The sequence below is a fragment of the Scleropages formosus genome, chromosome 7 (assembly GCF_900964775.1).
Source record: "Scleropages formosus chromosome 7, fSclFor1.1, whole genome shotgun sequence".
In the NCBI taxonomy this organism is placed as follows: Eukaryota; Metazoa; Chordata; class Actinopteri; order Osteoglossiformes; family Osteoglossidae; genus Scleropages; species Scleropages formosus.
This window is the reverse complement of record NC_041812.1, coordinates 22,431,526-22,442,103: the sequence shown is the minus strand read 5'-3', so window position 1 is coordinate 22,442,103 and position 10,578 is coordinate 22,431,526.

Genomic DNA, 10,578 nt, shown 5'->3' with positions numbered 1-10,578 from the left:
CCTAGTCTGAGGGATTCTTACTGTTAATGATGCAGCTGAACAGAAGAAGAGAAAAGAAGGCAAAAAATAGAAATAACAGAGTACAACCAGTCCACCTCACAAACGCCCAACATCATGGAGCGACATCATCATAATCTGACAGTGTTCTTTTTTTTATGATTGGCTGCATTCAGAGAATGGTTTACACAGTTCACTTCAATTCAATTTATTTTTATAGAGCGCTCTTCTTACGCAGCGACACCAGCAGTTAACTGAGAGGTGACCGTCAATCACATTGTCACTTCTTGCATTTGGTCTGCTCAGAGCTGTCAGATGACCGTCAGATGTGGTGAGACACAGAAAAGCCTTAAAGGCAAAAAATATCATTAACACATCTATGGTGCAAACAAATGCAACATTCTGAGCTGTGCGAATTCAGACTTTTGTAATAAATCACTGCCTGATACTTACATTTAGCTCACACTTCTCTCCAAAGCATCTTGCAATGTTAAGCAACCTACAATTATTTATGCATTTATAGAGCTGGGTAATTTTACTGGAGCAATTTAGGGTAAGTACCTTGCTCAAGGTTAATACAGCTGAAAGTGGGATTTGAACCTGCAACTTCTGGGTCCAATAATAGCATCTCTAACTAAAATGATTGAAAATGCTGATTTGAAGTTCTTTAGTCTAATTTAGCCTTTTGGTTGTGATATATTCTTTGCATTGCACCGTATATTAACATTTTTCAGATGCTGTGTTCAGTGTTACCTAACATAACATATGTCTGTCTTGACATCGGAGACTTCTATTTATTCACACCTTCATTCATAAGAAACAGGTACTTGTCTTTCTGTGCATATGTTCTCAATCGAAAGGGGAAAATTATGAGAAAATAAGACAACCTTTAGGTAATAGAATTGTAGCTATTTGGTTCCCACCAGAATTATGATTCCTCAATTTAGGGTGTGATACAACTCTTCTCATTTTCTCTCTTTTGCAAAAAGCCAAAATGATTTTGCCTGTTTTGTTGACATAGATTTCTCACAATAACCAAAGGAAGCCCTTCTTTGTCCCTGATCTCAGTAAAGGGAAAGGATGATCTACCTGCCAAATGATCAGCAGAAGGAATATTCTGAAACAGAAATCCAATACTCATCAGTTCAAATAATGATTCCAATCAGTCCTTCTATTGCTAATGCAATATTCAGCAGTTTCACACCGAAGCTGAAGTGGACAAGTTTAACACAGTTAGAACTTTCTCATAAAATAGTGGATCAGGAAGAGTGATGCAGGCAATGGATTTAGAAACATCTTTAATGCCTTTCGCGTCATTCTGCTGGAACTCACGTATTGCGATGATATGCAGTATCGGCCTTGTTCGGAAAGACATGCGTAGTTCTTTCGGCAGTTGCTGCTGCGTGGTTTTATTAATTTGTTGAACGTACTATAACCTTAGAAACAGTGAATCAGATGTTACTTTCAGCTCCTATTTTTCACTACATTTACTCACCCAGCTGACACTTCTCTCCAAAGTAACTTTCATGTGAAGGTTATGATTATTTACCCATTTGGGGTAAATACAGGCAGGTAATTTAAGTAGAGAATTTTTTTCATTATAAGTACCCTACACAAGGGTGCTATTATCAGAGATGGGTTTGAATCTGCAACTTTTGGAAGCAAAGACAGCAGTACTAACCACTGGACTACCAGTTATCCCTCCAACTGCTGTTCTCATGCAGGTAACAATAAAATGGTATAATGTTTAGGGCTGTCACCTCGCAACCAGATGGTCCTCGGTTCGAGCCCCCACTCCTGCTGCAGTATCTTTGATCAAGGTACTAACACTGAATTGATACAGTAAGAAAGCCGTTCTGTATGAATGGGCAATCACTGCAAAGTTGCTTGTATAACATTAAGAGTCACGTTGGACAAAGGACACGAAAACTGGACATTGTAATGAAACCGAGAAAAACGTAAAGCATGAAGGTAGGCAAAAATAAGCATGTATTCAGTTATTGATAGAAAAATAAAACAACTTACCTTGGAGACATACTGGTATGAAGACACAGCACAATAGTGTTATAAAAATAGAAGCTGCTACTGAAACAGGAGCAGATTTTCTTGCTCTTTAAACTGCACATCAGACAGTTGAGGACCTTCCATTTCTTTGGGGTTGCATAAGTTTTTAGAATGTATCCAGCAATTAGCTATATATAGTCTCAAGGCCAGCTGTGCAGATATGACGATCATGTATAAGAATTCTTTTTTAATACCACCTATTTTCCAACAGTTAGTCATGTCTTTTTGCGGACAGCTTTCAGATGCACCGCCTTGTCAATACTGCGGAAGGGCCGGAGTGTTTCGCGTCAAAGATGATTCAAAGCACCAGTTTTATTTCACAGAGCTCCTTCATTGCTGTGTAAAGTGATGGAGGTTGTATGTGTGTGTGTGCGTACATGCGTGTGCTGGAGTCACAGATTGGATGGATATCTATAGATAACTGCTCAAAAAGCACAGAGGGGCTTAAATTAAGATTTAGTCAGTTCCTGTTTGCAGTGTCAGTGTTATATTTACATCAGATTTCAATGGTCACTGCAGTAGCAAAGGTTCATATTTGCATTTGCAGTTGGTTTTACTTTTTACATTATATTGCTGTATGATAAAACCAGCAACCGATGCCTAAGTTATAAAGGAATCACATCTTTGCAAAGTTGTTGAAGAGCACCCGTGAGCCTGAGGAACAGAGGTGATGCTCATGTCGTCTGTGCCCCTGCTGACGGAATAGATGCTCGTTGATGCCTGAGCAGGAATTTGAAATGAATTATGGAAAAGAGGTTGGAAGTGGTATCGGGCATGTCGATCGGGAGCCGCTGTGAGCGAATATGTGAGTTTGCAGAATATTTATCAACATGAGAAACTAGAGAGGCAGCATTGTGGTGTGGTGGTGCAGTGGGTTGACCCAGGTCCTGCTTTCTGGTGGGTCTGGGGTTCGAGTCCTGCTTGAGGTACCTTGTGATGGACTGGCATCCCATCCTGGGTGTGTCCCCTCCCCCTCCAGCCTGTGTTGTCAGGTTAGGCTCTGGCTCCCCGTGTCCCCATATGAGACAAGTGGTTTCAGACGGTGTGGGTGAGAAACTACAGGTTTAAAATGACCCAAGGGCTTTGAGTTGCTGTGAGACCCAGGGAGTCCACTTCAAGTGCTTGCCCTGCCTGGTGAGTGGCACGGGATGAACATGCTATGATTTCATGTCTTGTTCAGGCCATCAAATCGTAGTGTAGATAGAGCATGAGATCTAAAGTGAGTTGTCATGTCAGTTTAGAAATGAATGCCGCTGGTCTTTCGCATGTTAGTCGCTTTCAAGAACAGCAGGAATGACCTGAACTGTTGATTTCTGACAGCAGTGCCAAAATAACTGACTGTATCTTTAGTAAAATGTCCAAAAATATGCACAAATGTATTTATGTACGTGCATGTTTCTACGTATGTATATGTATATGAAAATTGCATTTGCTAAACTGCAAATTATTATTAGAATTTAAAATGGTATGTGCTGTACATAGCAGGATTACCTGTGGTGGTAGCAAATATTTTTGAATGATAGAAGCAAAATAATTAAGACAAAAAATATTAAAGTTTTTTTAGTAAATATGCACCTATGGATGGGCTCGGCAGCCCTGTTTCTGCAACACACCGAATTCTGTGTTTCTTTTTTCACAACCACTGATGCATAAAAACAAAAACCAAGGTGGTGCAAATAAACGTTATATTAAAGAGAAATGATTAGGGCAATACTTACCATCACATATCTTGTCCGTACTTTTTTCAACTAAATTATTTCCGTTTACTCTCACAATTTGAACTGACCATCCCCTTTTACGTCGGAACAGATGACTCTGCGGAATGAAGTTACTTTTTTAAAGAAAAATACAGTTTTAGTAAAATTTCATTCAGCAATTCAGGTGAAAATATTATTTCAGCAAAGGGTTTATCAAGGAATGGGATGTACAAACATAGGGTAATCTTTAAAATCCAATAGTTTTTTTCTGACAAAACCCATACAAAGTGTGTTTTTTTTTTAGTATTTATTGTACTTGTACTGTATCATCTTTTTTACAACCCAACACAATCCTTGGTTTGTGATTTCCCCACAAGCAAAGCAACTCCAAGCTCTCTCTCTCACACACACACACACACACACACACACAAGCGCACAGATTCTGGTCATGCTGTCAATCTCAGGTTAGTGATGCTGCTGCTCTTGGAGACGGTTGTGGAAAGGTGACCCTCATCACGAAGTGGGGTGGGGGTGGGGGGGGGGGGGTCCACTTGACAGGAAGGGGCCGCTCGAAGCGAGAGTTGCCGCCGCCGACAAGGACCCCAAGGGGCCGATTAAAGCGCTCAGACTGAGCGGAGGTGTGAAGGAAGGTCAACAGCACAGGAGCAAAAATAGCGAAGATGGACCTATTATGGCTCGTAGCGCTGTCGGAGAACCAAAACCTCACGAACATGTGAATAGCAATTCCGAGAAGACCCTTTCAAACCATTCGCTTCTTTCCAGACAGACTGATTGATTTTACACGTCCCGCACTTGCTCGGAACAGGTGCTTGAGCAAATGTCGTTAAACTGTAGTCGCGCGGCGGGTAGGATGAATAGCCTTCCTATGTCCCCGAAGACGGCCTTAGACGTTGGAAAGAAAAAAAGTGAGGGTTATCGCCGAACTGAGCCATACTTGCTTTCAGCCATGACTCACGCAACTCTAAAATAACCTCTGTGCGTCTTTTCCTCTCATTCTCTGCCCTCCCCTCCACTTTGCGCTCCCCATCTCGGACCCCGCGCTCCTCCGCCACCTCCCTTTTCCATTACCATTTTCCATTACGTCACTCGCCGCATCATCGTCGATGCCTGAGAGGACATTAACTCTCTGCGGTGAGGGCACTGGTCTGCTCTGAGGCCAAGTCATTGAAGATGATAATTAATTATGTGTGTTGCTTGAGCAGACCGAGACTGTGTGCATCGTGTCAAGAAGGTCGTACGGGGACCAAGGACACCTCAGACACATTTTCAGGATCTCATCTCTCATCACATACAAAGAGCTTGAGTGAATGAGTGAATGAGTGAATGAATGAATGAATGAATGAAACTTTGTGAATCCCAGAGGGAAATTAACTTTTTTTCAGCAGCAGCTGGCAGTATACAATGTACATAAATATACACGTACCGCATATATGTGCCTATATGCACACCTGAAGTAACCAAGCATATGGATAAGTAGAAAAATAAAAAAAAAGTTAGCATGCGAATGGAGAGACTCCCTGTAATTCCGCCTGCATTTGAAATCACACCACGAATACAGGTCACTTGTTACATCCTCCAGGAGAATTTCCTCCCACGCACCTGTCCCAGGGTTGCTCTCCGGCCCATCCGTTCTCATATTCAGGTCATCGTGCATCATCATCTCTGTGAATCCCACCTCCAGGTTGCAGTCAGTGGGCCCTGTATTAAATATGCAGATCCATTAGATCAGAGGTTACCTGGAGAAATACATCGGGTTTGTGTATAATATCCAATTAAAAGTACAGTTTTGTGGCTGGGTTGGCACATAAAAATGATAAATGGTGCCAAATTAAGGCAGCACAGGGCTGTTCCTATTTTCTGCTGGTCCGTGGGTGTTTGGAAGAACTAATCGGCATGCATGTAATCCATAATTCATGGAGACGACGCTGGGAGAACAGGACACATTCCTCTGAATGAATTCAGCTCAAACCGGAGAACAAAGGTACGGCCCTACAGGACGCACCGTACACCCTTTTACCGAAATCCCTTTTCAAATGTGTTTCTTAGCTGATAAATAGACTGCTATATTTCGTCTCCACCCCCGTCATAAGTTTCCATTAACTCCTAACAAAAGTGTCGACATGCATGAGAGATGTTAAATTAGGTTTTAAACATTTTTTTTTTTTTCAGATGTAGGCAACAAATTAGCAGATGCCATTTTTGACGGGCAGCTGAATAAAGCAGATGCGTTTCCCAGTAAAAAAAAAAAAAAAAAAAAAAAATGCAGTCAAGTGAGGGGGGTGCGGTGGCGCAGTGGGTTGGACCACAGTCCTGCTGTCCGGTGGGTCTGGGGTTCAAGTCCCGCTTGGGGTGCCTTGCGGCGGACTGGCGTCCCGTCCTGGGTGTGTCCCCTCCCCCTCCGGCCTTACGCCCTGTGTTACCAGGTAGGCTCCGGTTCCCCGTGACCCCGTATGGGACAAGCGGTTCTGAAAATGTGTGTGTGTGTGTGCAGTCAAGTGAGCTGATGAGATTCTCCGGTGACACTTTATAAAATTTTTATAATTACAACTCAAGGCATCTCCAAGGTTTCACCTAGACAGAATAAAGAGCCTTGGCTCAGTTTCGGCCAAGAGCTTCGCTACTCGCAACGAGTTAATGAGTGATGCTCCTGCACGATGCTGAAGAATCTGCCATGACAACCATGCCACCCTCTGACAGTTTGACTCCCAGTTGTCAAATGTGTGAAGGCATCGCCATGCGCTGGGTAAACTGCATTCTTTCATTCAGCAGGTAGGGCTTGGCTCTAGGACAGAGAAAACTTATTATTTATATGACGGAAGAGCATCCAGTGTTAAAAGCAGCTCTGTGATTATAAGTTCATGCTTTCACATTCAAACGACCTCGCCAACCAGTCCCGTAAGTACAGGACTACAAGAGCGTGATCCGTCGATGTGGATTCAATAGGCAAATACCGAGAAGAGCACAGAAAAACAACAAGATTGATTAAAAGGAAAAGAAACATTAAAGTATAACTGTCAACAGAATGAAAAAAAGGAAGGACAAGTGGAAAAGATAATTTCAGAAAGAAGGGGTTCGGAGGCAATATGTTAATGAGCAAGATTTTAATGAGTTTTCTCTCTTTCGGACCATCGGCTGTTATCAGGACTGCACATTCGTGCGTGTGCACCTCCGTTTGTCTCCTTTCATCAGGCACATTTTTCATGAAAATGCATTCAGCACTTGACTAAGGACTGACATAAAATGTATTGCTTTAAAAATAACTGTGAGTCACAGAGTAATTATGGTAATTGTTTGCCTGGGTTGTTAGATCATGGAATGCGAGCGTTCGGTTCACACTTCCTGAGCTGAGCGGGTCATCTCTCTAAGCAGCATCGCCAGCAGCGGTACACTTTACTCTCTGGTTGCAGGTAGAGAGACGTGCGCTTTCTCCCAGTTTCTGGGCCGAGTAATTAAATGCTGGACATTGAAGATCAGCTTTAGCGTCATTCAGGGAAGTTCAGAGAAGTTGAAGCAGACGAGTTTTCGAACCTGCAACCTTCAGATAAAAAACGGTTGAAGTTTTTTATCTGAAGGTTGCAGGTTCGAATCCCACTTCCCCACCTTCACCATCCCACCCTTGACCAGGGTACCTAGTCTGAATTAATGCAGCAAAAATGACCCTGCTGTATAAATAGGTAAATTAGTGTAAGTACCGTAGCACTGCACGCTGCTTTGGAGAGAAGCGTCAGCTAAACAAAAACATCATCTGAAACCGCTTGCCCCATATGGGGTCTCGGGGAGCCGGAGCCTAACCCAGCAACACAGGGCGTAATGCCGGAGCAGGAGGGGACACACCCAGGACGGGACGCCAGTCCGTCGCAAGGTACCCCAAGCGGGACACGAACCCCAGACCCACCGGAGAGCAGGACCCAGTCCACCGCACCACCGCACCCCTGCTAAACAAAGAAAAATATGAAATTTGTTCTCCATCTATCCTACCTCTGCTTTCATTAAGAACACTAATGCACCTGAAATCATTTTGTTCTCCTCTTAAAATATCTTTGCTGATTGAGAACCATTTGAAGGTGACGTTTGGGGCATGCGTTCATGTCATTTAAATGAAACCAACCACAGGCTCTAGATAAAAGAAATCCAGACAAAATTAAGACAAAAATTAAAATTGAAGAAAAAGTTGTTCCTTCTTCTAAGAAAACTGTCACATTCACAGCCTGCTGTTCTCAGTTCCCTAAACTTGTATGTGTTTATATGTCACATTAACATTTTACATTAACATTTCTTCATCTAACTCACACTTTTGTTCAAAGTGACTTACAGTGTTAAATTACTTACAATTATAACCATTTATACAGCAGGGTAATTTTTACTGGAGTAATTTAGGGTAAGTACACAGATGGGGGCTCCAGCATAAATGCATAATAATAATGTGATGCCATCTCTAATACATTTTACATTTATTCACGTAGCAGACACCTTTCTCCAAAGCAGCTTACAATGGATACTGTATGGTGTTATCAGCCCACACACCTTATTCACCAAGGTGACTTACACTGCTAGATACACTGCTTGCAATGGGTCACTCATCCATACAACACACTCTCTCTGTCACTATGGGGGAACCTGAACAGCATGGCTTTGGACTGCGAGAGGAAACCAGAGCACCCAGAAGAAACCCACACAGACACAGGGAGAACACGCGCATTCTACACAGACTGAGCAAAGAGTGAATGCATGTTCTCTCGCACCACCCAGGCACTGTGAGAGAGCAGTGCTGCCCACCAAGTGTGTCAAGTGTTTGTGTGTGTGAAGTGTATGAGAACAATAAATGCGGGACTAGGGGTAAATGAAACACACAGACCTTAGTGTCTGCTTTAACTTGTGAGAACCGCTCCCCCCAGCAGTCCATCTAACTGCCTGACCAGTTTCCATTACAAAAGCAGGTTTACAGTACAATAGGCAATAACATGGTGTATCCAGCACTAGTGTAAACTCAACGGCCCGGTCCATGCCGTCTCAGTTGCTTTAAACTAACAGCTGTGATGTGGACTGTTCCAGAAAGTTCCCAGCTCTGTTGCAGATCAGTGGGGGAGGGCTGGTTTCACCGCTCTGCCTTGAAGTGGTACAGCACAGCGCGATTACTACTTTGTCTTACAGAAACGTCTCTCAGAACATCTTCTCTTTATATGGTCATGTTCTCAAAAGGTAGAACCACGGTAACGCTTCTACTTTCGATGCCCCTTTCCACATCTGGGCGTCCCATTATGGTTGTTTATAAAGCAGTTATAAAACACAGATAATCACCTAATGTTGTGTTACACCTTTTAATCAGCTTTTTTCCTAGTCTTTACAACAAGGTGTAGAGTCCACTAAAACAGGATGAAATGTGAATTGAAACACGATTAATACAGAAACATATGTATTATATACAGTGCTGCCTGAAAATATGTGAACCATGTAGGGATGGCCATTATTCTCCTACAAAACATTAAGACAAGCTTGTAAGATCTAAATTTTAAATCTTAAAATAAAACAAACTAAAATGAATGAATGGTTGTGATTTGTGATGGATATGTATAGATGAATGTATATGTATATCTGTACACAAAAGCCACCATGTCTGTATAATTATTTAAAAAAAAAAATTGTTCAAGATAAATGCTGATGAAAGTATAAAATCACATGGAACAAATGGAAGAAATGTATTGAACAATATATAGGCTAAGATGGAGATACAGTGTCACCAGCCAGGTTTGAAGATAATGAGCTGGAAATGACGACCTGAACTAAAAATGATCTGAACATGGACTCACACTGGGAAACTGATAATCATTGAAAATTTGCTCTTACGTACAGATGTCCAAGAGTTTTAGTGATGAGTGCGGGAAGTGGCATTTCAAATTAAGAAAAACGATAATTACATTATATAGACAATTTGACGAAAAAATTAGTCATTTCCTGAACAGTCAATTTTCATTTCATTTTCAAAACAGCCAGTGTGTTACAGGGTTCAAACTATACATGACGTGAATAAGGAATGGTAATTATAGTTTTTTTCAAAATGGCATTGTATAGATTTTGTAATTTCACTTCTAAAGAAGGTATGATTGCTTGGCATTTACATCATGATTGCCTGGCATATGACTGCATGGTATTATGACTCACAGTAAATAGAAAAGGCGTAATAAAAAAGGGCATTGAAAAACTGTCATGGCAACAATATTCCATTAAATTCTACAATATTTTCACCATTATGTTTTATTTGGGGAGGGATTTATATGTTTGACAAAGACACAAATGGCTAAGTCTATGTTACAGTATAAAATCATATGCTACACTCTTTTTTCCCTGTTTCATTTACAACTACTTGTTATATTATCTTTTATTAATTGCACTTTTTTTCTGGGTTGCGTGGTGGTGCAGGGGGAATTCTAATGCCTCATAGTCTGTGAGTTGGGACCTGTCTCATCTGTGTGGAGTTTGCATGTTGTCGTGTTTGTGTGAGTTCCCCCTGGGTGCTCTGGTTTCCTCCACAGTCCAAAGATGTGTGTTTAAGGTGGATTGCTGACTCCAGATTGCCTGCAATGTGTTTGCTAGTATGTGAGTGAAAGAGTGAAGGAGTGTGTGATTTCCCTGTGATGGACTGGTGAAACCTGTCTCATGCCCTGTGCTTTCAAGATAAACTGTGGACCGCCAGGACCCTGCGCTGGACAAGCGGTTACTGGTGACGACAGATCTTCATCAGACCCAACCAATTATGGCCGATAGCAGAGGCCATTCAGCACTGTGTGTAATAAATAAACCA